The following is a 26592-nucleotide window of genomic DNA, read 5'->3' as shown; positions in this document are numbered from 1 at the left end:
TTTGATTGAAAGTTGTCAGAACTACGTGTGCCCAATGGCATAATAATAATAATAATAATAATAATAATAATAATAATAATAATAATAAATTTATACCCCACCCATCTAGCCAGGCTTTCCCAGCCACTCTGGGCAGCTTCCCACAAAATATTAAAATACAGTCATGCATCAAACATTAAAAGCTTCCCTAAACAGGGCTGCCTTCAGATGTCTTCTAAAAGTCTGGTAATTGTTGTTCTCTTTGACATCTGGTGGAAGGGCGTTCCACAGGGCGGGCCCTCTGCCTGGTTCCCTGTAACTTGGCTTCTTGCAGTGAGGGAACCGCCAGAAGGCCCTCAGTGCTGGACCTCAGTGTCTGGGTAGAACGATGAGGGTGGAGATGCCCAGAGGCACCTATATCCAGGTTTATGTGACCCCAGGAAAAAACCAAAAACAAATACCCATCAATTGTGTACGCATCTTGTTTTTATAGTGGTCTGAGAATGAATTCCTCGCTGGTTCCATTCTGACATCCTGTTTTCCCTTGGTTTAGCCACTTGTTGACTACATAAAGTGTGTTTCTGCATGTGTGTGGAGGTTGTGTGAATTCAGCCGCCATTAAGAGAGCAGGAAAACTCTGGACGAATGAGAAGGTTTTTAAAATGTTGGATTAATTAGGGGCGTGACAAGCTGAATAGATAACTGATGGCCAAGGATGGCAGCTGAGAGGCAGAACATCTGCTTGGTATGCAAAAGGTCTTCGGTTGAATCCCTGACATCTCCAGATTAGGCCTGGAAGAGATCCTTGTTTGAAAACCCAAAGAACCCTGGTCAATCTCTGTTGACAATACTGAGTTAGATGGAGCATTGGTCTGAACTGCATCAAAGGCAGCTTCTTATGTTCTTGATTCAGTGTGTTAAGAAGTGGTTCCAAAGTTCCCAAGGAACCCAAAACTTTTTTTTTTTAGGAATGATAGATAATGATATACCAAAAGTGTTGGTTAACTTATTTATGTATATAACGACAACAACAAGAATACCGTATGCCTAAAGATGGAAAGAAGTTCCAACACAGGAAGAATGGCTTTTAAAAATGATGGAAAAGATCAACGGCAACAAGAATTAGAGAACAAAATGACAGAAAATTCCTTTTTCTGGAGTCCTTTTATTGAGTATTTAAAGAACTATGGTAGTGTTCTTGAGCAGGACTTGAAACATGAGCAACAATGTTAACAATTAAGATAAATAGGTTAAAATGGATGTATTGAATATTATACATGAAATGTGCAGCTTTTAAGGTTAAATATGGAATGCAGGTGGCACTGTGGTTAAAACCACAGAGCCTAGGGCTTGCCAATCAGAAGGTCAGCGGTTCGAATCCCCGTGACGGGGCAGTTCAAAAGCACGTGAAAGTTTAAGTAGATCAATAGGTATAGCTCCGTCAGGAAGGTAAATGGCGTTTCCGTGCGCTGCTCTGGTTCGCCAGAAGCAGCTTAGTCATGCTGGTCACATGACCCGGAAGCTGTCTGCAGACGAACGCTGGCTCCCTCGGCCAGTAAAGCAAGATGAGCGCCACAACCCCAGTCGTCCGCGACTAGACCTAACATCAGGGGTCCTTTACCTTTATGGAAACCTTGGAAGGTGGGGACAGGAAGTCAATGGATAAAGTAATTTATTATCTATGTTAAAATCTGTAGGGTTTTTTTGGGGGTGAAAAATCAATAAATAAGATTTTAAAAATGCAGGTCCAAAGAATTCATAAAGAACCCAACGTTAATATAGGAAGTACATACTTCTTTTGTTTTCAGCAAGGGTCCATTTTGGAGTGCAACGTCCTTTTACCATGTGACTCAGGGGCTACCCAAACCTAGGCCGGTACAGTAGGCGTGGACTGAATTGCAGTGTGTCACTGGAGGAAAGTTGCACAGCCAGGATTCCACAAAATCCCAAAGTCTGTGTGGATATGCCAGACCTGCATCCTTATCATACTAATTCAGCAATGCAAAGTGGCCCTCAGTTTAAAATTGGGAACAAGTGGGGATAAAATGGTTATTTTTGGCAGACATTCTGATGTGCAGTAGATCAACAGCAGCTTGAAAAGGGAGTGGAAACTGCGTTAGTCTAGGTTGAAGGATCATCTTTTGCTTGGTGACAGAATCAAAAACTGAGCAGCCATGAATATGCATTTGTGAAGGACGGAGAGGGAGAGATTTGTGCTAAAATAAGATATAATGTATACATAGTAATCCGGTACAGGGTGGTGCAAAATATTTCATCTTTGTCCTTTAACTCCCCTCTTCCAGGGACCATTCCATCAACAACAATGCAATTATTGCCTGGAGGTTAGGAGAGAGAGGGGGGGGAAATGGATATGGTATTTCATGCATGAATGCCAAAGGTTCTGGTTCGCTGTGAGATCAAGTTGCTAGATTTGCTTCCATCCACAGGGCAGCCTAGGGGACGTGGCTGGTGCTGTGGGTTAAACCACAGAGCCTAGGATTTGCCGATCAGATCAGAAGGTCGGCGGTTCAAATCCCCGCGACGGGGTGAGCTCGCGTTGTTTGGTCCCTGCTCCTGCCAACCTAGCAGTTCGAAAGCACAAAAGTGCAAGTAGATAAATAGGTACTGCTCCGGTGGGAAGGTAAACAGCGTTTCCGTGTGCTGCTCTGGTTCACCAGAAGCAGCTTAGTCATGCTAGCCACATGACCCGTAAGCTGTACGCCGGCTCCCTTGGCCAATAAAACGAGATGAGCGCTGCAACCCCAGAGTCAGTCATGACTGGACCTAATGGTCAGGGGTCCCTTTACCTTTACAGGGCAGCCCAACTCATCATCTCTTTCCCAGTCTATAACATAATTTGTTTCAAGAGCCCAGAACTCCGATCTAGGTGAAGGACAGGAGTTAAAAGCAAGAATAATACCTGCAAAACACTTTGAGGACAGATAAATACTCAAGGTGGAGGATCTTGGTGTCTATGCCGGCATTCCTTCACACATAAGAAATCTGTGATTAAAGTCAATGGTATTGCTGTGCAGTCTGAGATTATTCATTTAAACGCATCTATGAACTGCTTGGTCTAAGCTGTAGACAAGAGATTGCTCCATCAGCAATAAGGTTTCTTTTCGTCTGATAGAACCAACTCCTTCCAACTCTTCTAGGGTGTCCCAAACCCCAACAAAGCAGATGGAACCAAAGTGTGGAGTATTTTAGGCTTGCACAACTCTGGAAACATTTGTTTTCCTGTTATAAGTGAAATTGTGGACTGATGGTTTTTGACCCCGTTTTACGAAAGCTTGGCAGGGCTCATGAAGCCAGGCACACTGGATGGGTGATAAAAAGGGGTTAAAAGGTAATGGACCCCTGGACGGTTAAGTCCAGTCAACGGCGATTATGGGGTTGTGGTGCTCATCTCGCTTTCAGGCCGAGGGAGCTGGCGTTTGTCCACAGGCAGCTTTCCAGGTCATGTGGGCAGCATGACTAAACCACTTCTGGTGCCACGGAACACCATGATGGAAACCAGAGCGCATGGACATGTTGTTTACCTTCCTGCTGCAGCTGTACCTATTTCCTTCACTGGTATGCTTTGAAACTGCTAGGTTGGCAGGAGCTGGAACAGAGCAATGGGAGCTCACCCCGTCGTGGGGATTCTAACTGCCGACCTTCTGATTGGCAAGCCCAAGAGGCTCTGTGGTTTAGACCCCAGCGCCACCCAAGTTCCTGGATGGGTGATATCCAGGGTTAGTCATACTAAGAGTAGGTCCACTTGGGCTTGAACTTACTGAACTTTTGTTTCAGTGGGTCTACTCTCATTATGATTAATGTTAGATGTCACCTTTCCCAAGGTTCAGATTAGTTCATTGAATTGAAGCTGCTCTGTTTTACGTTGGGTTTTTCATTAGTCTTGTCTTATTCTTTTATCTGTAGACAATCCCAGGACACTATGCTAGAGCCAAGCTGATAATAAATATTTTTGCTGGTCAGCTATAAACTCAGTCTACTGGTTGACTTTTTGTTTTGTTTTTTGGTCTCTACAGAATGTGAATCCACATTTTCCAAATCTTTCTGTCTCTGTCTCCCTCTGGCATTCAAATTTCGGTCTTTCAACCCTAATTAAAATTTCAAGTATGCATAGCTAGTCCTGTACCCCAGGCTCTTTGAGGGGTCTTCCTTGCAGGTTCCTCAGACCCAGAGGCAAAAATCAAAGCGATCATGAAGTCTCCGAGCTGCGAGCTGCCGCCATGTTTCAGGAGGGTGACCTGGATTTTTTCTTCCTGTTTGTAATGACTGACACCAGGGGGTTCACCTCTCTGCCATGTCCTGACATTGAGAAATGGATGCAATTCCTTTAAAAGAGCCTTCTCCCCTCCCCTCCATTTAGGCCATCGAATTTTTGCCTTGCCAAACTCATTAACCTCCTTAATGCCACAATATCCTTTCTCCATATAAACCTGACTCTCTCTTTTCACCCCTCTCCCTCATCTTCAAAGCAAGTGGATTGTCTCTCTCTCTCTCTTGTCATTCAGCGAGCACCACACATTTTATCTCTCTCTCTGCAGACAGCCAAAGCCGGAGAAGGGGAGAGATTCCTGTCTGTTGGGTGGGTAATGGGCAAGAAGAGGGGTCATGCAGTGAAATGGATCTCATCTTCTCTGTTGGATCTTGAATCGAAGAAGTTTTGGAGTCTTGGGGGTTTAGCGAGGGAAAAAAGAAAAAAGGAAATGTTTGTAGGCACTAAAAAAGCCTTTCAGAGAATACCCAAAATGCTCCTTCCACATTTTCATCATAGGAGTCAAACCAGGTCGCTCTCCCAAGGCTTTGGCACATTCATGACAACAGCCTCTTAAAATACTGTGTTGCATAGAGAGCAGCTGCTTGATCAGGACTTGATCAAGGTTTATTTTCAGAAGTGACAGCCCACGTCATCTTCTTCAAATGGTGTTTCTGCTCCTAACCAGGGAAGCATCTTATTGAAATGTGGAAAATTTACATGGGTTGATTTACAGGTCTGGGTTGTGAAGTCCCCTGACCCAGCAATCAGGAATGGACAAATTTGTCAATTTCAGTCTCTTTCAATTTCTTGTGTGTGTGTGTGTGTGTGTGTTTTAAAAAAAGTCCTCACAAAAATTGATTAGCATTTTTGGTGAAAATTCCTCCTGATATACATGTTTGTTTCCAACTTGGTCTAATAAACACATTTTTGTAAAGCAATTTCCCCTAGAATAATGCATTTTTGAATGTTATTTGCTGTAATATTTGCTTTTATACAGACACTTTTAAACAGATTTTTGCCTTTTTATATTCCTTATGTGGCCAAAGAACTGCACTGCAAAATTAGTGCAGATTTCAGTTTTTGTATTGTAAAGCAAAGTGCAAATTTTGTAGGTTTACCTCTAAATGCAAACTGGATTGAATTTTCCTGCCATCGCTGCCAACTCTTTTTTTTAAAAAAAAATAATTTTTATTAACTGGCCAATCACATCAAATTAAATCAAATCACATCATATAAATTCCGAATTACAAAGCCAAATTTTTAAATTTTGTTGGGGGAACCCATACTTCAAGATCCAAAGGGGAATTCAGATCATCTTCTTATTACTGCGTTAATGTCCAAATCAGTCCCAATCAGTCCAAACAAAGTTCATAATTCTATACAGTCTTATCTTGGTGTTGCCACATCATATCTTGTTCGTATAATTTCTCTTTTTCCTTTACGATCTCTTCTGTTAGTCTCCTTAAGCCGATAGCAAGTGTAATAATCCTGTGTGGATTTCCCGTTCCTTCACTAAATCCAGATGGTTTCCATATATCTCCTTCGTAGATAACATCACTTTATCCATCGTAAATTTTGGCATTTGTCGCTCTTAAGTCCCACCGAGGAGTTGATTCACGATATGTAAACAACTCTATTTCTCTCTTTCTCCTCCCAGACCCAAGAGCTCCCACAATGCCTCACAAAATGGCGAACGGCATTTTTTCCTGACTGCGTCACTCCAAAACTCTTAGCTTTCCAGCTTCATCTTGAAACATTGCTTTGGATCGAAAGTTTATCTCCACACAGCCTTAAATCCACAGCTTAAGTCCTTAATTTCTGACTCATTAGGGGAGGGGGATTCTTGTTAAATCACATAAAAAGGTAGAGGCAGGTTTTTCCCCCCTCCCCCCTCAGTCATTACCGTATCTTGACGTTCTTCTCGTATTTTATTGTTGTCTTGTTATCAGAGATCTCTTCTGTCAGCAGTATTTACTCCCCTTTTTCCTTGATGTATGTGCAATTAATCATGTCCAAATTATTTCTTTTAAAGATCATTGCAACCAGCGGCGCGAATCAGGGACGGCGTCGAGGAGTGCCGAAAATCCCACAGGAGGGCTTTGTGCCTAGTGCCCCCACCCCCACAAATTCGGGGGTGGTATAGGGCACAGCAGGCAAGGGCCGTCCCCCCCATAATCCTGGGGGGGTTAAGGAGGCTAATTACCCCCATCATAGCCTCCAAATTACCTCGTGTGGGTCGGAGAGATGTTATTGTCAGCCATCTTCCGATGCGCCACCTAGTGGCCCCCCATACTTACCTGGCAGGGGAGACACCTTGATCATCGCTGCCAACTCAATGTGTATTTAATTGTCTTTATAGCCAGCCCCATCCTTAAGGCTCACATCAGGTCACAATTCACCAGAATAAAGCATTCCATTGATTTATTTGAGCAACATATCATATATATTTATTGCTTTTCAGTCCATGGGGACGCAAAGTGATGCTTGATGGCTTTAAAGCAAGAATACAGAGATCCAAAAGGTGCATCTTGAATCACTTGGGCAATTTAGGAAAAGGAAGTCAAGAGTTTGACTTTGCATTTAGGACATTACAATGCCAAAGAAAATAGGTATTTATTTAGAATATAATGAAACTTTCTAAGAACATCTTAACGCTAAAGTTTTCACTCCCGGCTCCCTTCTTCCTTGAGCCCAAGTAGGTGTCTTTGAGCAAGTGGTATAGGCACTTAATGCCTTTCAGTATTGTTGATGGAGAAGGTTGTATGTGGTGCTGAGGAATGACAACAGCGATATAAACACCCTCTCTTCCAGCCCTTATCTTGCTGTTGTTGTTGCAACAGACACATGGGAATAACAACACACACAACCTCCCCAGAAGTGTGTAACTAAGCACTGGTCCCAACTAGGAAAAGGGTCTTTCCCCTGCCTTTAGTGTCCTCTCCTCTCTGAGTTGTGCCCGGCATCAACGTTGTTTATTTTTCCTGTGCTGGTTAAAGACCCACCTCTTTGCCCAAGCTTTTGGAGAGGGATGAGAGGATATGCCATTTGCTGTCTGAGTTTGTTGCCCACTCTGTTGTAGTTTGTTTTAGTATCATTTGCTATACAGTCATACCTCGGGTTGCAATCGCTGTGGGCTGCGTGTTTTCGGGTTACGGACGTGCTGAACCTGGAAGTACCGGAATGGGTTATTTCCAGGTTTTGGTGCTTGTGCATGCGCAAAAATGCTAAATCACTCTTTGTGCATGCACAGAAGTGCCAAATTGCATCACGCTCATGTGCAGACGTGGCACTGCGGGTTGTGAATGCTGCGGGTTGAGAACGTGCCTCTCGCACGGATCACGTTCACAACCCTAGATTCCACTGTATAGAAATGTTTTGGCGATAATTGGATATGTGATTTGTGCAACGTTATCTGTTTTGTTCTGTAAGTGGTTTGTGGCGAAAGGAGGGTTTATAAACCCTAAACAAATCTACACCCGTGTCGAAAGAGGGCAGCTTACTTCTCATTGCCTGGGTGGAGGAGACTGCTGAAGAAGCTGGAGGAGCAATGATGTATAAAGTCCCTTCACTTCCCAGCTTCATGGGGTCTTGTGGTGATTCCCACCCCCCTTGCATGCTGCTTTATAGCTTGGATGGATGAGAGGCAAGGTGGCTGTTTTCAACAGCATTGATGCATTTGAGAATTCAGATATTTTAAAAAGAATTCTTGAGCCAATTGGATAAACAGATGGGCAAACGTACTAATTTTTTTGTGTATCTGAAGAAGTGTGCATGCACACGAAAGCTCATACCAAGTACTAACCTAGTTGGTCTTTAAGGTGCTACTGGAAGAAAAAAAAAATTATTTTGTTTTGTACTAATTAATGACATCATCATTTTTTTTTAAATCCAGTGTTGGAAATCGGATTGTGGCAGAAACTTTGAGGAGTTCTCAGGCACAAATGAAGCAAAAGAAACTAAATTATTCTCAACAAATGTTATGTGCCACCCTGTTGAGTTTTCTTTCTTGTTTCCCACTTCATTTTGAGGGGTTTCTCTCAGTTCTTCTCAAGTTTTTTGGCATCCCTGGGAGTTAACATCTCCTTTTCCTTCGGCGTGTTTCATTTTTAGGTTTCATCTTGCAATGATAGATGTGTGCCTCTTACCCTCGCTTCTCTGGAAATAATATCCAGGCTGTTGAGCAATTATTTAGTGACTGGTTGATGCAGCTTGTGTTGGTAAGGATCAGATTAATCATTATTAACCATGACCCTTCTGACAGTAACTGCATCCTGGGCCTAAGTGCTGGCCTCTATTAAGAACTAATAGCTATTAGAGAATGGCTGTCGGTTGCTTCAGTTACACTATCGCTGCAGCCTCAGGATGGGTGTCAGGAGATGGAGACACACCAGGTCAAAGAGTAGCCCAGAAGGCATAGTACCTTCAGAAGATGACTTCTAGAACTACGGTACTCAAAGTGTGGTAGCCCCTTAGAGACAAAATGGTCAATGGTAGCATGAGATTTACTGATCAGGGTCTTAGTTCATCACATGCATGAAGCCAGCTGAGAAACTGGTTGGGATCTCATGCATGCATGACTGTTCCTTCAGGCTCGTCCATTTGTTACCTCTGTAATGTGACATGGCTCATGCGCGTTGGTTTCTCCATGCAACCAATGTTACCGAAGTGCTGCGAATGACATAATTCTTACTCGTGAAATGGTGTTTTTGTTGTTGAAGGTGGTGGTCCCTGGGGACAGTTGCAATTGCTGCAAAAGCTCCCTACACCAGGTAGAACAGGGGTTGGCAAGGTTTACCTCACCTGGGCCAGTTCACTCCAGCAGAGATCCCTCTGTGGGCTGGATTGCGTGTGCATGATTTCCGGCGTCCGCGCAGACGCGATTTTCCGGCGCTGCGGAAGCGAGTCCCCATACCACACTGTGCCGGTTTAGTGCAGCGCACGGAGATTTGCCGAGCGGGCGACTCGGTTTGGGGGCAGCTCGTGGGCCAGTTAAACGACCCCCGGGGCCACTTGTGGCCCATGGGCTTTAGGTTGCCTACCCCGAGGTAGAAGTGCCATGAGATCTCATGATTGGGCACCACCAACATTGGAACTGAGATGTAACTTTGAATGAGTTGTTGTGCTCTGTGGCATCTTTCTCTCTCCCTATAGTTGAATGTGTTGGTTATGCTTACTGCATATTGCACCAGACATTGAGAGTATCTAAATGGAAATTTTACCTTAACTAGATCTAGGTAGGTAGCTGTGTTGGTCTGACGCAGTCGAAATAAATTAAACAAATTAAAAAAAAATTGTCCAGTAGCACCTTAGAGACCAACTAAGGTATCTGAAGAAGTGTGCATGCACACAATAGCTTATACCCAGAACAAACTTAGTTGGTCTCTAAAAGCTAGATGCCCCTTCATGGATCACTGCCTTGCCGTGGCGAAGGGGCTTGAAGAACTCAGAGAAGCTATGAACTATGCCGAGCAGGGCACCCAAGATGAACAGGTCATAGTGGAGAGTTTTGACCAAACGTGATCCACCTGGAGGAGGAACCGGCAAGCCACTCCAGTATCCCTGCCAAGAAAACTCCATGAACAAAGACAACAGGCATATAAAAGTTATGACGCTGGAAGATGAGCCCCTCAGGTCAGAAGGCGTCCAACATGCTACTGGGGAAGAGCGGAGGACAAGTACAAGTAGATCCAGAGCTGATGAAGCGGCTGGGCTAAAGCCGAAAGGACGTTCAGTTGCGGATATGCCTGGAAGCGAAAGGAAAGTCCAATGCTGTAAAGAAAAATATTGCATAGGAACCTGGAATGTAAGAACCATGAACCTGGGTAAGTTGGATGTGGTCAAAAATGAGATGGCAAGAATAAATATTGACATCCTGGGCATCAGTGAGCTAAAATGGACGGGAATGGGCGAATTTAGTTCGGATGACCATCATATCTACTACTGTGGGCAAGAAACCCGCAAAAGAAATGGAGTGGCCCTCATAGTCAACAAAAGAGTTGCGAAAGCAGTACTGGGTTGCAATCTCAAAAATGATAGAATGATCTCGATACGAATCCAAGGCAGACCTTTTAACATAACAGTAATCCAAGTTTATGCACCAACTACTGGTGCGGAAGAAACTGAAATTGACCAATTCTATGAAGACTTACAACACCTTATAGAAGTGACACCAAAGAAGGATGTTCTTCTCATTATAGGAGATTGGAATGCTAAAGTAGGGAACCAAGAGATAAAAGGAACAACTGGCAAGTTTGGCCTTGGAGAGCAAAATGAAGCAGGGCAAAGGCTAATAGAGTTCTGTCAAGAGAACAAGCTGGTCATCACAAACACACTTTTCCAGCAACACAAGAGACGACTCTACACGTGGACATCACCAGATGGGCAGCATCGAAATCAGATTGATTATATTCTCTGCAGCCAAAGATGGAGAAGCTCGATACAGTCAGCAAAAACAAGACCTGGAGCTGACTGTGGCTCAGATCATCAGCTTCTTATAGCAAAATTCAAGCTTAAAAACCACTGGGCCGGTAAGATACAATCTAAATCAAATCCCTTATGAATACACAGTGGAAGTGAGGAACAGGTTTAAGGATTTAGATCTGCTGGACAGAGTGCCTGAAGAACTATGGATGGAGGCTCGCAACATTATACAGGAGGCAGCAACGAAAACCATCCCAATGAAAAGGAAATGCAAGAAAGCAAAGTGGCTGTCCAACGAGGCCTTACAAATAGCGGGGGAGAGAAAGCAAGCAAAATGCGAGGGAGATAGAGAAAGATACAGGAAATTGAATGCAGATTTCCAAAAAATAGCAAGGAGAGATAAGAAGGCCTTCTTAAATGAGCAATGCAAAGAAATAGAGGAAAACAACAGAATGGGAAGAACCAGAGATCTGTTCAAGAAAATTGGAGATATGAAAGGAACATTTCGTTCAAAGATTACCATAATAAAGGACAAAAGTGGTAAGGACCTAACAGAAGCAGAAGACATCAAGAAGAGGTGGCAAGAATACACAGAGGAATTATACCAGAAAGATATGGATGTCTCGTACACCCCAGGTAGTGGGGTTGCTGACCTTGAGCCAGACATCCTGGAGAGTGAAGTTAAATGGGCCTTAGAAAGCGCTGCAAATAACAAGGCCAGTGGAAGTGATGGTATTCCAGCTGAACTATTTAAAATTTTAAAAGATGATGCTGTTAAGGTGCTACACTCAATATGCCAGCAAGTTTGGAAAACTCAGCAGTGGCCAGAGGATTGGAGAAGATCAGTCTACATCCCAATCCCAAAGAAGGGCAGTGCCAAAGAATGCTCCAACTACCGCACAATTTCACTCATTTCACACGCTAGCAAGGTTATGCTTAAAATTCTACAAGGAAGGCTCAAGCAGTATGTGGACCGAGAACTCCCAGAAGTGCAAGCTGGATTTAGAAGAGGCAGAGGAACCAGAGACCAAATTGCAAACATGCGCTGGATTATGGAGAAAGCTAGAGAGTTCCAGAAAGACATCTACTTCTGCTTCATTGACTATGCAAAAGCCTTTGACTGTGTCGACCACAGCAAACTATGGCAAGCTCTTAAAGAAATGGGAGTGCCTGATCACCTCATCTGTCTCCTGAGAAATCTCTATGTGGGACAAGAAGCTACAGTTAGAACTGGATATGGAACAACTGATTGGTTCAAAATTGGGAAAGGAGTACGACAAGGCTGTATATTGTCTCCCTGCTTATTTAACTTATATGCAGAATTCATCATGCGAAAGGCTGGGCTGGATGAATCCGAAGCCGGAATTAAGATTGCCGGAAGAAATATCAACAACCTCAGATATGCAGATGACACAACCTTGATGGCAGAAAGTGAGGAGGAATTAAAGAAGCTTTTATTGAGGGTGAAAGAGGAGAGTGCAAAATATGGTCTGAAGCTCAACATCAAAAAAACGAAGATCATGGCCACTGGTCCCATCACCTCCTGGCAAATAGAAGGAGAAGAAATGGAGGCAGTGAGAGATTTTACTTTCTTGGGCTCCATGATCACTGCAGATGGTGACAGCAGCCACGAAATTAAGAGACGCCTGCTTCTTGGGAGGAAAGCAATGACAAACCTAGACAGCATCTTAAAAAGTAGAGACATCACCTTGCCAACAAAGGTCCGTATAGTAAAAGCTATGGTTTTCCCAGTAGTGATGTATGGAAGCGAGAGCTGGACCATAAAGAAGGCAGATCGCCGAAGAATTGATTCCTTTGAATTATGGTGCTGGAGGAGACTCTTGAGAGTCCCATGGACTGCAAGAAGAACAAACCGATCCATTCTTAAGGAAATCAGCCCTGAGTGCTCACTGGAAGGACAGATCGTGAAGCTGAGGCTCCAATACTTTGGCCACCTCATGAGAAGAGAAGACTCCCTGGAAAAGACCCTGATGTTGGGAAAGATGGAGGGCACAAGGAGAAGGGGACGACAGAGGACGAGATGGTTGGATAGTGTCTTCGAAGCTACAAACATGAGTCTGACCAAACTGCGGGAGGCAGTGGAAGACAGGAGAGCCTGGCGTGCTCTGGTCCATGGGGTCACGAAGAGTCGGACACGACTAAATGACTAAACAACAACAACAACAAAAGCTAGATGAGCGCTGCAACCTCAGAGCCGTCTGCTACTGGACTTAAATGTCAGGGGCCCTTTACCTTTACTTTTTAAGGTGCTACTGGACAATTTTTTTACCTTAACTAATATGGCTGCATTTTGTGGGGACAACACCAATGATTCAGAAAAGCTAGATATTTCCCCACAACATTGGCACTTTGGCCACTGCATGAATTGCTCTGGCAGACAAATGATTTTGTCTCCAAGCTGTGTCTCATATGGACTTCCCATACGAGAAAGGTAGCACTCTAAATTATTATGAAGTGGAAAGCAGTATACTCAATATGTCACCATATTGTTGTTTCTTTTCACTTAACTTTTGGCTAATTCAAGATCAGTGGAATGAGAGAAAATTATGCTGTTTCCAAAAGTTGTGGGCTCCATCTCCACTTTCAAGTTTGTGGAAGCCTGATACTTCTTAGGGAATTTCCGTTCAAATTGTCTGAAGTCAAAATGTGAATCTGCCAGGTGTTTTTCTCTCCCAAAGTAAATAGACTTCCTTCTCAAAATTACTAGTTCAACTGAGCCTATTAATTGGCCTTAAGCCTGTTATTATAATGAGACTGAAAGTTGGTAATTTAAAAGATCTTCTCTTCAAAAACTGTTTACATTCAGCTGTGTTCCATCTTCCACCTTCATTTTCTGTTTCTCAGACCTCCTGAGAAGAAAATAATTGTCTTCATGCTTGTAAAAGTTTGTCTTCAGCTTTTATGTGAGATTTTTTTTTTTCTTCAAAAAATGGAGGTGGAAAGTATTTGACATTTTTGTTAATAGCGCTGTGTTTTCCTTGCTTCACCAGCTGGATAATGAGTAAAAAACCCAAAGCTTAGGTAAACCATGAACCTTAAACCTGTAATTGCATTATGAATTAACTTCATTGGCTCTTTGGAAATCTTGAAAGCAACACCCACACACCCTGGTTTTGGCTAGCACAGGACAAAGTTGGAAGTGGCAGTGTGGTGTTGGCAGGAAATCGAACCTAAATAAAGGTTGTGTGGTGGGTTTTTTTGTAGTGTGTGTGAACGAATGCTTGAATCCAGTTTGAGGAGAAGATTTGAATCTGGAGCCAACCTGATTAACACTTTTGACCTAAACAGTTCTTCTGAGGGTAATATTGCTTGACCCTTTAAGGAGCTTCTTGAAAAGTAAAAGTAGCAGAGTGCAAGAAGAAATATTATTATTATTATTATTATTATTATTATTATTAACCATTTTTAACGTGTGCTGGAATACCTTGTGATTTACTGGCCTTTCTAGTAAAAAAAGGGAGAATCAGAGATGCGGGGAAAGACTTAAACAAATATATCAAGCTGTTCAAATAAGTAGCTGTTGAGATCCAAAATGGGAGCGAGGATGTGTGTTCTGCATGCAGGTACAGTATATTTTGCTATTTATTCAAGGCGAACAGGGCATGCAAAGGACTCCAAGAAGATTGACTTGGCCTTTCTTATATGGTTCCTGGTTACATTCTTCCGCTTGTCAGTAAGAAAATCACTAAAGCGCAAAAAGTTCAAGAGATCACACAGTTGGAAACCGTCTGAACAAATCTGGATCGAGCCCCGGCACTTGACTTTCCTTCCTCTCACTTTCGAAATTGTTTGGTTCACGTCAGAGAGGAATACGTGGGTAGGCGGAAGCGTGGCGCTTGCAGCCTTTCTGGCCATGACCGGGGATTGTCGAGGGCGTAAAATTTCAGGGATGACTTCACCAGCCAAAGCCTATTGATCACCGTACTGTGCTGTCATCGGGAGTTGCGTTCCTCCATGCCTAATGCATGCTTAAGCGGAAGTCTTCATAGTGGAGCTGAAGGACTCCCAGTCTCCACCCAAAGTTTTCTGAGAAGTCACACTTTGGTGAGGAGCATGAAGTCTTCCCGAGCCATTTGTTCCCAGTTGCCATTTTGTGCTGGATTAGATATTTTGTGTTCAAAGAGATCTCCATGCAGAGCTCCCCCTCATTTAAAGTAAAAGGGAAAGTCCCTCTCATCAACACTCTTTAGATGGCATAGAAGGCTTTTGGTAGAAGCCCGTAAAGGTAGCGTTGTCATACATCTGGATTTTCTGGGATTCTTGGGGGGAATTTTGGGAATTCCGCAAAATGTCCGGGCTCTTTGAAACGTTCCCAAAAAAACTCAACAACTTTCTTAGGACAATTTTCCAGTGAAGAGCATCATAAGTTCATGTCTGGCTCAATCGTTAGCAGAATCCGGGAGTGCTCTGTCTTTGTACCTCCCCCAGCATAACAGTTTCATCACCCCCATTCTTTTCCGCCCCTCCTTGCACCTCAAACTTCTGTGCAGGATGGGCGGTGGCAGGGGGGTGTTCTCCGCCTCTCCGGCTTGCTCAGGCTTGGTGTTGAGGCTCTCCCTAGCATCCTCTTGTACTTTCACCTCTTCCTCACTGGAGGTGGGGCTTTCCTCCTTGCCGGAGGAGGAACTGCTTTGCAAGATTTTCGGAGGCTCCTTGTAACACAACTGCCTCTCTGCCTCTTGCCTCTGAGCTGATGGCAGTTCCCTGACAAGTGTATATTTGAAATACCATTGGAAAAGCCTGCAAACACCCTCTACACCTCTGGAAACCCTTGGGAAACACTTAAAAACAACAACCACCAGCATTGACCAGAAGCCAAACGCTGTCAAACTCCACAACAATCGCTCCCTCCAAATGTCTTTGCTCAAATTCCAACTCTCCGCAGGCCTCAACAGTTGGTGCAGAGGCTCATGGGATAGCCAGGCTGTGTTTTCATGCCCTTCTGTTAAGAGTGCTTGGGTTAAATTCCAGTTCCCAGAATTCTTTTGGGTCAAGCCATGTACTTTGACTGCATGGTGTGGGTGTGACACAGGAGTGGGAAGTTTGTTCCCCTTGGTGAGTGTAATATCCAGCTACCTCCCTTTGTTGTTGTTTAGTTGTTTAGTTGTGTCCGACTCTTTGTGACCCCATGGACCAGAGCACGCCAGGCACTCCTGTCTTCCACTGCCTCCCGCAGTTTGGTCAAACTCATGCTGGTAGCTTTGAGAACACTGTCCAACCATTTCGTCCTCTGTCGTCTCCTTCTCCTTGTGCCCTCCATCTTTCCCAACATCAGGGTCTTTTCCAGGGAGTCTTCTCTTCTCATGAGGTGACCAAAGTATTGGAGTCTCAGCTTCAGGATGTGTCCTTCCAGTGAGCACTCAGGGCTGATTTCCTTCCGAATGGATAGGTTTGATCTTCTTGCAGTCCATGGGACTCTCAAGAGTCTCCTCCAGCACCATAATTCAAAAGCATCAATTCTACGGCAATCAGCTTTCTTTATGGTCCATCTCTCACTTCCATACATCACTACTGGGAAAACCATAGCTTTAACTATACGGACCTTTGTTGGCAAAGTGATGTCCCTGCATTTTAAGGTGGCTACCCCCCTAGAAAGCAGTAAACCTTTCTCCCTGCACCACCATCCTGACAAAAAACCCCCCCTCTTCTTCCAAGATGCAGCCAGGCCAATGTTATTTTTCCTCTTGTGCCCAAATACTTGTGTTTTTCTTTTCTTGGGGGGAACAGTTTCTTTAGGAACGTGGTGCATATTTGCAGGGCCACAGTCACACTTGTACTCCCCCCCCCAACATTCACACTGCAAAAAAGAAGGAGGAGGAAAAAGCCTATTTAAAGCCCTGACAGAATATGCAATTCAAAAATACAGCTTTAATTTAACATGTAGTTTGGCACACATTTCTCTCGGGTGCCTCATCTAAAGATAAATGTTTACTGCGCTGGCTATGAAGTTATTGTAAATGTTGGCGGTGTGTGTTTTTCTTCCTCCACATTTACGGCGGCTTTTCCACGCTCGCTCTGTGAATAGTTTTTACGCAAGCTAACTTTGGAATTGCAGAGGGAGAGGAGAAGGGAGGAAATGTGGGCGAGGAAGAATAATGGCTCAGGGAGGGATTTATTTTGTGGTGGGTTTTTTTTTTTTTTTGTAAAATGAAAGATTAACTGGGCTGGCATATAAAATACTGTGGGCAAAGATTCAGAAGGTGCCACAGAGGGGGAAAATGTATGAAGTGTGAACAGGGGGCAAAGATCTATTGAGAGAGACCCAAACCGACCTTGCCGCCATGAACAAAGTTTGTTTTGTTGCTTTTAGTGCTCCCAATCCAGTTTTGATGAGGTAATATATGCTAAAATACACTCCAACCCCAGACTTGGTGGGCGGGAAAGGAGGCCTTCTGGGTGCCCAGACAGTAATGTGTTGGCTTGTCAATGTACAGCTGAGTTGGCAGTTGACGTTTGTTGATTCTGGCAAACCGTCATTACCGAAGTATTTCTTTCCCCCCTCATTCGGTATGGTGAGGAGAATTTTCTCATTCGCTCGGTTCTTCCTTCGTGGTAGATTAAAAAGCTTCCCTCTCACCCTCTTTTTGGGTTGAGAGGGACTTCAGCTGGTTGCTAAATGGACTTTGCCAGATATCTCTGAATAATCCATCTTTGGGAAGATTGTGTGGAAATCGCAGCTGCCGCAGCTACTTCACTGCTTCACATGCAGGTTCGATTTTCAACAGATGCCCGGTCCAAAACCACAGAAGGTTGCTGCGAGCCAGTGTAAGCAATACTGTGCTCAATAGACCAGTGCTCTGACTCTGAAATATGGCAACCCTATGTAATCACATGTGCGACTTGGGCCCTCTGCACTACATCATGCTCAGAAGGAATTTCATAGGGCATGTTGTTGTTTAGTCGTTTAGTCGTGTCCGACTCTTCGTGACCCCATGGACCAGAGCACGCCAGGCACTTCTGTCCTCCACTGCCTCCCACAGTTTGGTCAAACTCATGCTGGTAGTTTCAAGAACACTGTCCAACCATCCCGTCCTCTGTCGTCCACTTCTCCTTGTGCCCTCCATCTTTCCCAACATCAGGGTCTTTTCCAGGGAGTCATCTCTTCTCATGAGGTGGCCAAAGTATTGGAGCCTCAGCTTCAGGATCTGTCCTTCCAGTGAGCACTCAGGGCTGCTTTCCTTAAGAATAGATACCGTAGGTTTAATCTTCTTGCAGTCCATAGGACTCTCAAGAGTCTCCTCCAGCACCATAATTCAAAAGCATCAATTCTTTGGCGATCAGCCTTCTTTATGGTCCAGCTTTCACTTCCATACATCACTACTGGGAAAATTTTTACTATACTATACTTTACTATAGCTTTTACTATACGGACCTTTGTTGGCAAGGTGATGTCTCTACTTTTTAAGATGCTGTCTAGGTTTGTCATTGATATTCTCCCAAGAAGCAGGTGTCTTTTAATTTCATGGCTGCTGTCACCATCTGCATAGGCATTGACATCTGTAAGCCCAGAAGCCTAATCCTGCCCACAAATTTCAATAGCATGCATTGGATAGATTGAGGGACATGTCTTTCTTTATTTGGAGACTTTGTCAGGGTGGGGACAGTCTGGCAAGAACAGGCCCTGGTCTCATCCTTATCTGCCTCTCTTGCTGCCCGCATTATGGAAAGCAGCGTCCCTGGGTGTTTTTCTTCTCTCCTCTTCCTCCAGCTGCAGGGCACCCGGTTGGCAAAGGCTGGGCTGGAGAGAATCAAGCTGTGTACATACACACAGGAGATCTGAAGAAGGGAGTGTATTGACTTCCACTCGATTTACTGGAGCAATTGAGTATGTCAGTGAAATGCGACCGGCTCCTTCAGCTGTCACACTGAGACTGTCCTGCCACCGCTCTCAATAGCTTCGAGTTTCTGATCCTTTCTCTGATTAGCTGGGGGAGAGAACATCAAATGCGAGGATGCTTGGAGTGTGGGAGGGAAGGGAGAAACTCTGAGCAGTTACCTAGGAGTCAGTTTACAGGCTTCAAAGTGCTGTCAGTTTTTATCGCGATGGCACGTAGCACCGGGCAAGGAGCAAATAAATGCTCTTGAGTGTAATTTAGATTCTTCTCTTTGGGGACGGTGCCCATACACAAACTGATAACACTGGGGACACAAAGAAGACAGGCCCCCTTCCAGTGTGGGAGCCAGCGGCCAAGTTTCATGATGTTATAAAGACCTTGTTTGAGGTCTAAAGTTTCCTCCCATGGGGAAGGCTCTCCCTGTTGGCGGGAGAGACTCAGGGTCCCTCTGGGAAGCAGGCAAGAGTGGTAGAGGACCTGATTATTGTGCTTGAGGTTCCAGGTCTGGTCCCTGACCTGGTATCAGACATGGTGTCCACTGTGGATGAACAAGAGACACCCCACAGGTTGTTGATCTTAAGGTGTTAGGCAGAGTCCCATGGAAACACTTCTGAGAATCTCACTGCTGAGGGGCCCACTGGGTTGGGATCTGCTAGGGAATTCCTGGGGTTGCCAGGAGACATGGTAGACGCTCCCCTCAAAGGCCTCAAGAATCACAGCTGGTAACTGAGTTAAGATCTGAAGCCAGGTTCCCCCCAAACCTAATCCAACATGCTGGGAGTGGGTGGCACTGAAACAAAAGTTCATTAAGTTCAGTGGACCTACTCATAGTATGACTAGGAGGATATCACCCAGGGGCGTGGGTAATGCTGTGGTCTAAACCATGGAGCCTCTCGGGCTTGCTGATCAGAAGGTTGGCGGTTTGAATCCCCACGGCGGGGTGAGCTCCTGTTGCTCTGTCCCAGCTCCTGCCAACCTAGCAGTTCGAAAGCATGCCAGTGCAAGTAGATAAATAGGTACCTCTGCAGCAGGAAGGTAAATGGCGTTTCCATGCACTCTGGCTTCTGTTGAGCCAGAAGTGGTTTAGTCATGCTGGCCACATGACCTGGAAAGCTGTCTGTGGACAAACGCTGGCTTCCTTGGCCAGAAAGCGAATTGAGTGCCGCAACCCCATAGTAGCCTTTGATTGGGCTTAACTGTCCAGGGGTCCTTTACCTTACCTCTCCTTTCAGTAATTCAGAAGGGATACATTGTAGAAAGTGCTTTGAAAATCCCAACTGCATTATGACAGTCACTGAAACTTCTGCTGGTGAGAGAGTGAGAGAGGATTGTTCTGCCGGAAAGAATGTGAGCAAAAAAAGAGAAAAGAAACAGAGTTCTCCTTATAGGGCGTTTCAAAGTGAGTGCTGGACACATACCTTCTGTGACCTTTCCTTCAGATTAGCCCTGCTTGTAGCTGGTGCACTAGGATTTCACATTCCAGAGGCAGGACTGGTTTGTGAACAAGGTAAGGTGTGTGTTTGTGTTGTGTGTGTGTGTGTGTGTGTGAGAGAGAGAGAGAGAGAGAGAGAGAGAGAGAAGAGAGAAGAGAGAAGAGAGAAGAGAGAAGAGAGAACGAACCTGTTGGGCCTGCCCTTTCACCACCTCCATTCCTAATAATCCTTTTAAGGTTTTGTTTATTTAGTGAGTGATGAGATGCCTCAGATATTTCATACCATTTAGACTCTCTCTGAGTCTCTCAGGCTTATCAGGAGCTCAGATCTGCTTCTCTAAGCCCTCCCTTGTCAATTGGTGAAAATGGGGTAGAGATTCCTCAACCCAAAATTTATGTTCACTACTTGCTAGTCTAAATGCCTTCCTTTGTCTTTTCATTGGTAGTGTTGCTTCTTGTTTGTGTGGTGATGATTCTGTTGCTTCTTGTAGCAATAATGTTGCATGGATTATGACTGTGGCAAAAATTGGAGACCTCGCCCCATTTAATTGCTACTGCAGCCAGTTGTTTCTTTTGAGACATACCCACAACCACAATGCCTAGACTTTTCCAGATTATCATGGATTAATGGTGGGACATAGTTATTGCTCATTTGTTAACACAATAGCCATGTGTCTTCCTTTGAGGAAGCCGTTTTTAAAGTTGGGTTATTAGATTTATTTATTGCTTCACACAAGCAAGGAAGAGTCCTGAAGCAATTTAAAAGAATGATAAAATACAAAATGCAATATACAGGCAAGAATTGGCTAGCACCACTGATGTTATCCATGATGTATATATATATATATATATATACACACACACACACACATACATACGTACGTACGTATCATTTTCAACAATTATAAAACATACTTTTATATCTTATACAACTTTTTGATTTCCGTCAATCACATCTGAAAATTATCCAATCTTTCCCACTTAATTTACATTTCTTACTTTCACTATTACATTTAAGTATCATAACTAATGTCTCTATTCTTTATTTTCTTTGCAATATTTCACATATTCCTCCTTACAAAACCTCTTGTAGTCCTACTAGTGTAATTTGTTGATTACAGTTGCTCTTCAAATAGTTTGTATATTTCTTCCAATCTTCTGTGAATCTCTGGTACCGCAGGTTTCGAATCCTTCCTGTCATCTTATCCAATTCTGCGGGAGTTGAGCCCTGATAAGGCAAAAGACAGGACACGGGTGGTGCTTTGGGTTAAACCACAGAGCCTAGGACTTGCCAATCAGAAGGTCGGCGGTTCGAATCCCCACGACGGGGTGAGCTCCCATTGCTCGGTCCCTGCTCCTGCCAACCTAGCAGTTCAAAAGCATGTCAAAGTGCAAGTAGATAAATAGGTACCGCTCTGGCGGGAATGTAAACTGTGTTTCCGTGCGCTGCTCTGGTTCGCTAGAAGCGGCTTAGTCATGCTGGCCACATGACCTGGAAGCTGTACGCCAGCTCCCTCAGCCAATAAAGTGAGATGAGCAACACAACCCCAGAGTCAGTCATGACTGGACCTAATGGTCAGGGGTCCCTTTACCTTTACCTAAGGCAAAGGATGGGCTCAAATTCTGCTCTTCGAGAATCTCCATTTTAATTATTTGATTTCCCTTTTAAAAAGCAAGTTTCTAGATGTCAAGGCTATGAGGTAGGCTTGAAAGGATGCTGGTAGTACATTCCGGCTCCATCAGTCAGGGCTTCGGTGATCTGTCTCCTTGTTTCTTCTCCTGACTAGCAACTATATTATATTGTATAGGAATCAGCTTTATACTAAGCCAAGCCATTGGTTGCCCACACTGATGCTGCTCTCCAGTATTTCAGATGGGAGGAAGCCAGAACTTTGCAAAATTTCAAACTGACAGAATTGTGCAAGGTAGGAAAGAAAAAAACATTTGTTGCATTGTGGTTGTTGTTGTTTAGTGGTTCAGTCGTGTCCGACTCTTCATGACCCCACGGACCAGAGCATGCCAGGCACTCCTGTCTTCCACTGCCTCCCACAGTTTGGTCAAACTCATGCTGGTAGCTTCGAGAACACCGCCCAACCAACTTGTCCTCTGTCGTCCCCTTCTCCTTGTGCCCTCCATCATTCCCAGCATCAGGGCCTTTTCCAGGGAGTCTTCTCTTCTCATGAGGTGGCCAAAGTATTGGGGCCTCAGCTTCATGATCTGTCCTTCCAGTGAGCACTCAGGGCTGATTTCCTTCAGAATGGATAGGTTTGATCTTCTTGCAGTCCATGGGGCTCTCAAGAGTCTCCTCCAGCACCATAATCCAAAAGCATCAATTTTTCGATGATCGGCCTTCTTTATGGTCCAGCTCTCACTTCCATTAGCACTTTGCTGCATTAGCACACTTTATTCAGCGCTATAGTGGCATGGATTGGGACGTGAGGGCAACAAAACCCTTCTCCAAAGCCCCTTCGGTATCTGCAGATTCCGTTTGCAAGATGAAGACTTCTCATCACTAAAGGAGTTCATTCCCAGCCGGCCTTGTCACTATTTTCCTGGGATGGAGCTGGCGAGTGGTTGCCATGGTGTTGCTTTTTAGCTGATTTTGTTGATTGCATTCCTACTGGCTGCTTTATCTGAATTCAGGCTTTTGGCACAGCTAATGATGACGGCTCCTGCGCAGAGGATGCCTTTCGTCTCCAAAAATCCAACAAATTGCCAGAAAAAGCCGAAGGCATCTGTGTCGTTAAGCGGTTTTCTTTTCATGTATTTGCAGCATAAGCACCTCGTATGCTCCTTTGGCGTTCAGCATCTTACCTGGAGAAGAATGAAAGTTCTGTTTCTCTAGACGTCTTTTCAGGGTGTGTGAAACCTGGCCCTTTATTTCTATGGAGTTTTCCGCTTTTCCACCCTGTTGTCTCAGATATCCCCAGATGCTCCATGGAGTGTCTTTGCCGTCTTTGCTTGAAACACCTGCAGCTGAATTGAATGAGCATCTGAATACAGATGCTGTGTTTAGCTTTCAGTGAGATGTGTGCTTCTGTTTTTGAGCTCTGTTCAGTGTGCTGGTCTTATTCTCTTAGTGACTTGGGAATCTGGGTAATCTGAAAGTCAGCCTTCTCCCACATAAAGCCCTACATGGCCTAGGACCCACGTACCTACGGGACCTCCTCTCCTGGTTTGCCCCACAGAGGACCTTAAGGCCCATAAATGACAACACTTTGGAGGTCCCAAGTCGCAAGGTGGCTAGATTGGTCTCAACTAGGGCCAGGGCCTTTTCAGTACTTGCCCCGACTTGGTGGAACGCTCAAGAGACTAGGGCCCTGCGGGACCTGACATCTTTCCTCAGGGCCTGCAAGACAGAGCTGTTCCACCTGGCCTTTGGTTTGGACTCAGTCTGACCCTTATGTCCCCCCCCCTTAAGGTTTTGATCCTTGGGCTACTTTTAAAATGAGGCTGCATTTTAAATTGCATTTTAACCTGTATTTTAAATTGGCCCCCCCATTATGTTTTTATTATAGTTTTACTGGTGTTAGCAGCCCTGAGCTCTGGCCAGGGAGGGTGGGGTATAAATATATTTTATTATTATTATTATTATTATTATTATTAATCTACCCAGTATTTGAGATCTGCTTTCAGTTGTGAGGCAATCATCTGCTGCAGAAAGGGCCATTCAGATGTGCCATCCAAATTTTGGAAACTCCTCCCTAGACACACGTGACTTATTCATTATATTTTGGCTCCAGGTGAAGACTGCCCTGTTCTCCTGTGTCTTTAATGTCTCTTAATGACGTTTGAGACCTTTTCATTTGCCGTTTGCAGTATGCTGATGTTTCCTTTGGTTTCCTTGTTGTTGCATCCAATGAAGATTCAAGGCAGACCAAATGAGATGAAATGTGGAACTTGCTCCCATCAGATTGACGCTGAACTTAGCGTGGACACTTGATCCATCCGTTCCCTGATCATTTGTCTTCCTTAGTAAAGGTAAAAGGACCCCTGACCATTAGGTCCAATCGTGAGCGACTCTGAGGTTGCAGTGCTCATCTCGCTTTATTGGCCGAGGGAGCCGGCGTACAGCTTCCGGGTCATGTGGCCAGCATGACTAAGCCGCTTCTGGCGAACCAGAGCAGCGCACGGAAACGCCGTTTACCTTCCCACTGGAGCGGTACCTATTTATCTACTTGCACTTTGATGTGCTTTCGAACTACTAGGTTGGCAGGAGCAGGGACCGAGCAATGGGAGCTCCCCCTGTCACGGGGATTCGAACCGTCGACCTTCTGATCAGCAAGTCCTAGGCTCTGTGGTTTAACCCACAGTGCCACTGTCTTCCTTGATCAAAAGTAAATCTGATAGGGCCCCTAAACTTGACAAGAACATAAGGACAACACTTCTGGGTCAGATTGAATTGGATGGAAAGTGGGCTGTGGGTAGTCTTCCTGGCTTGTGGAATGGCTACATTTGCTTCATAAATGGATCTCTGTTTGATATTGAATATGCTTTGCTGAAACTGGGTGACCCTGACTTCCCCCCAGAGCCATTGCAATAACTGTGGCATCCCTTGGCTCAGGAGTAGCCAACATAGTGCCTTTCAGCTTCTGTGGGTCTCCAGCCCCATAATGAGACCCCAGTAACATCTGGAGAGCATCAGTGTTGGCTAGTGCTGCCTTAGGCAGTAAGCTTGAGAATGGAAGCCGTGTGTGTGTGTGTGTGTGTGTGTGTGTGTGTTTGATGAGACACAGAGGTGGATACACTCAAACCTTTCTGCACAAGACTTTCCTTCCTCCCCTCCTACCCCAGCAAATATTATGATAGGTTTAGCTCTGTAGGCTGAGAAATGTCTTTCAGACTTCCTCAGCGCTATCCTCCTTTTGACTGGCTCTCCTAGTGATATATTAATTAGCCCAAGCGCTGCAGACTAACGAGGAGTTGCAGGCCAATCTCGTTAAATGTTAATGCTTAACTAGAAAAACAGGACCAGCTACCTGACAGGCATGGATCAGGGTTCTTTCCTTGTCTGGCCACAAAAGAAGTTGGCTCGCTCAGACGGGAAGGTGTTGAGTTTCCTAAAGGAACGGAAAAGGCGGGATTCAGCGAGAGCCATTTTGCAGACGCTGAGGCTGCTGGAAATGCTCAAAAACTGCAGATGTCCTGAATTGATATTAATGCCAGTCCTAGCCTTCTGTGGGTGTGCTGCTTCTTGGCATCGCATTTGGTTTTCAGCTGTTCCTGATGCTCTTTGCACTGTTGTTTTCAGCTCAGGAGGCCTATTCCTAGGGAGATCCCTTCAGAGTTATGGGTTATGGGGCAAAGACGGCCTAACCCTTCAGCCTCCAGCCTTTTCAGACCCACCTTTAACCCAGAACATACATTTGGGGATCTGTTTCTTTCTTCTTATTTTTTTTACCATATATTTGGTAAAGCATCTAATAGATGTGTTGTTGCAGTGCACCTTAGAACAGGCCACAACCTGCTAATGAGTTCTGGATCACCAGTTGAAGACCGGTGGTCTAAACATGATGGAAGGCTCCTTCTCCCACTTGGCACAGTCAAAGATACTATGCTCTTTAGCCGTCAAACTCCTGAAATGACAATATTCTTAGCCATCAAAAACGGTAGTCTCCCAGCTGCGTTCTGAGGCTCCTTGAAAGGTTATCAGCGTTTTCTTGATAAGAAGAGAATTTGTGCCCTATATGCTCATTTTCTCCTGTGTCATTCAGAAGTGACTTTTGTCAGCTGCAGTTGCCACAATAGCTGCTACTGTTCCTGGACCGTGAAAGCCTGGCCATGCTAGTTCATACGTTGGATTGCTGCAATATGCTGTATGTGGGGCTTCCCTTGCACTTTATCTGAAAGTTACAGGTAGTGCAGAGTGCTGCAATATGATTTCTGAAAGGAGGAAGAATAAAACACCTGTGCTCACAAGCTCGGCACTGGCCACTGGTTTGTAACCAGGCTAGGTTCAAGGTGTTGCTGTTAGTATATAAAGCCTTCAGCAGCTTCGGAAAAAATTCTCTATAAGAGTGCCTTACCCCAACAGTTTCAATCTGTGGCATTGACTGTGTTGCAGGTGCTACATAATGCCCCTTCCGCATTTGTAAGAAACCATTCTTTTAGTGTGGCCTCACCTATAATAATAATCATCACCATCATCATTAATTTGTACCCTGCGCATCTGGCTGGGTTTCCCCAGCCACTCTGTGCAGCTGCCAACATAATATTAAAAGCACAATAAAACATCGAACATGAAAAACTTCCCTAAACAGGGCTGCCTTCAGATGTCTTCTAAAAGTCAGATAGTTGTTTATTTCCTTGACATCTGGTGGGAGGGCGTTCCACAGGGTGGGCGCCACTACCGAGAAGGCCCTCTGCCTGGTTCCCTGTAACTTGGCTTCTCACAGTGAGGGAACCTCCAGAAGGCCCTCGGCACTGGACCTCAGTGTCCGGGCAGAATGATGGGGGTGGAGATGCTCCTTCAGGTATACTTTGGAACTCTGCCTATTGAAATCAGGCAGACACCTTCACTGTACTCTTTCTGGCGTCTGCTAAAGACTTTGTTGAGACAAACAGATATCTAGAATGTTGATGTTTGTTCTTACCTGTTTTTAGTTTATCACTGATTTAATTTTTTTTGGTGGACA

At 44.7% G+C, this 26592-nt stretch overlaps 1 protein-coding gene across 2 annotated transcripts in view; it reads left to right on the top strand.

Annotated features, from left to right (window-relative positions):
- The window catches only part of SETBP1 (SET binding protein 1), a 277042-nt gene that overhangs the window by 64776 nt on the left and 185674 nt on the right, over window positions 1-26592 (top strand). The window lies entirely within an intron of this gene.

This window comes from Podarcis cretensis, assembly GCF_951804945.1.
Source record: "Podarcis cretensis genome assembly, chromosome: 11".
Lineage (NCBI taxonomy): Eukaryota > Metazoa > Chordata > Lepidosauria > Squamata > Lacertidae > Podarcis > Podarcis cretensis.
This window is presented reverse-complemented; position numbering and strand designations above follow the sequence as displayed.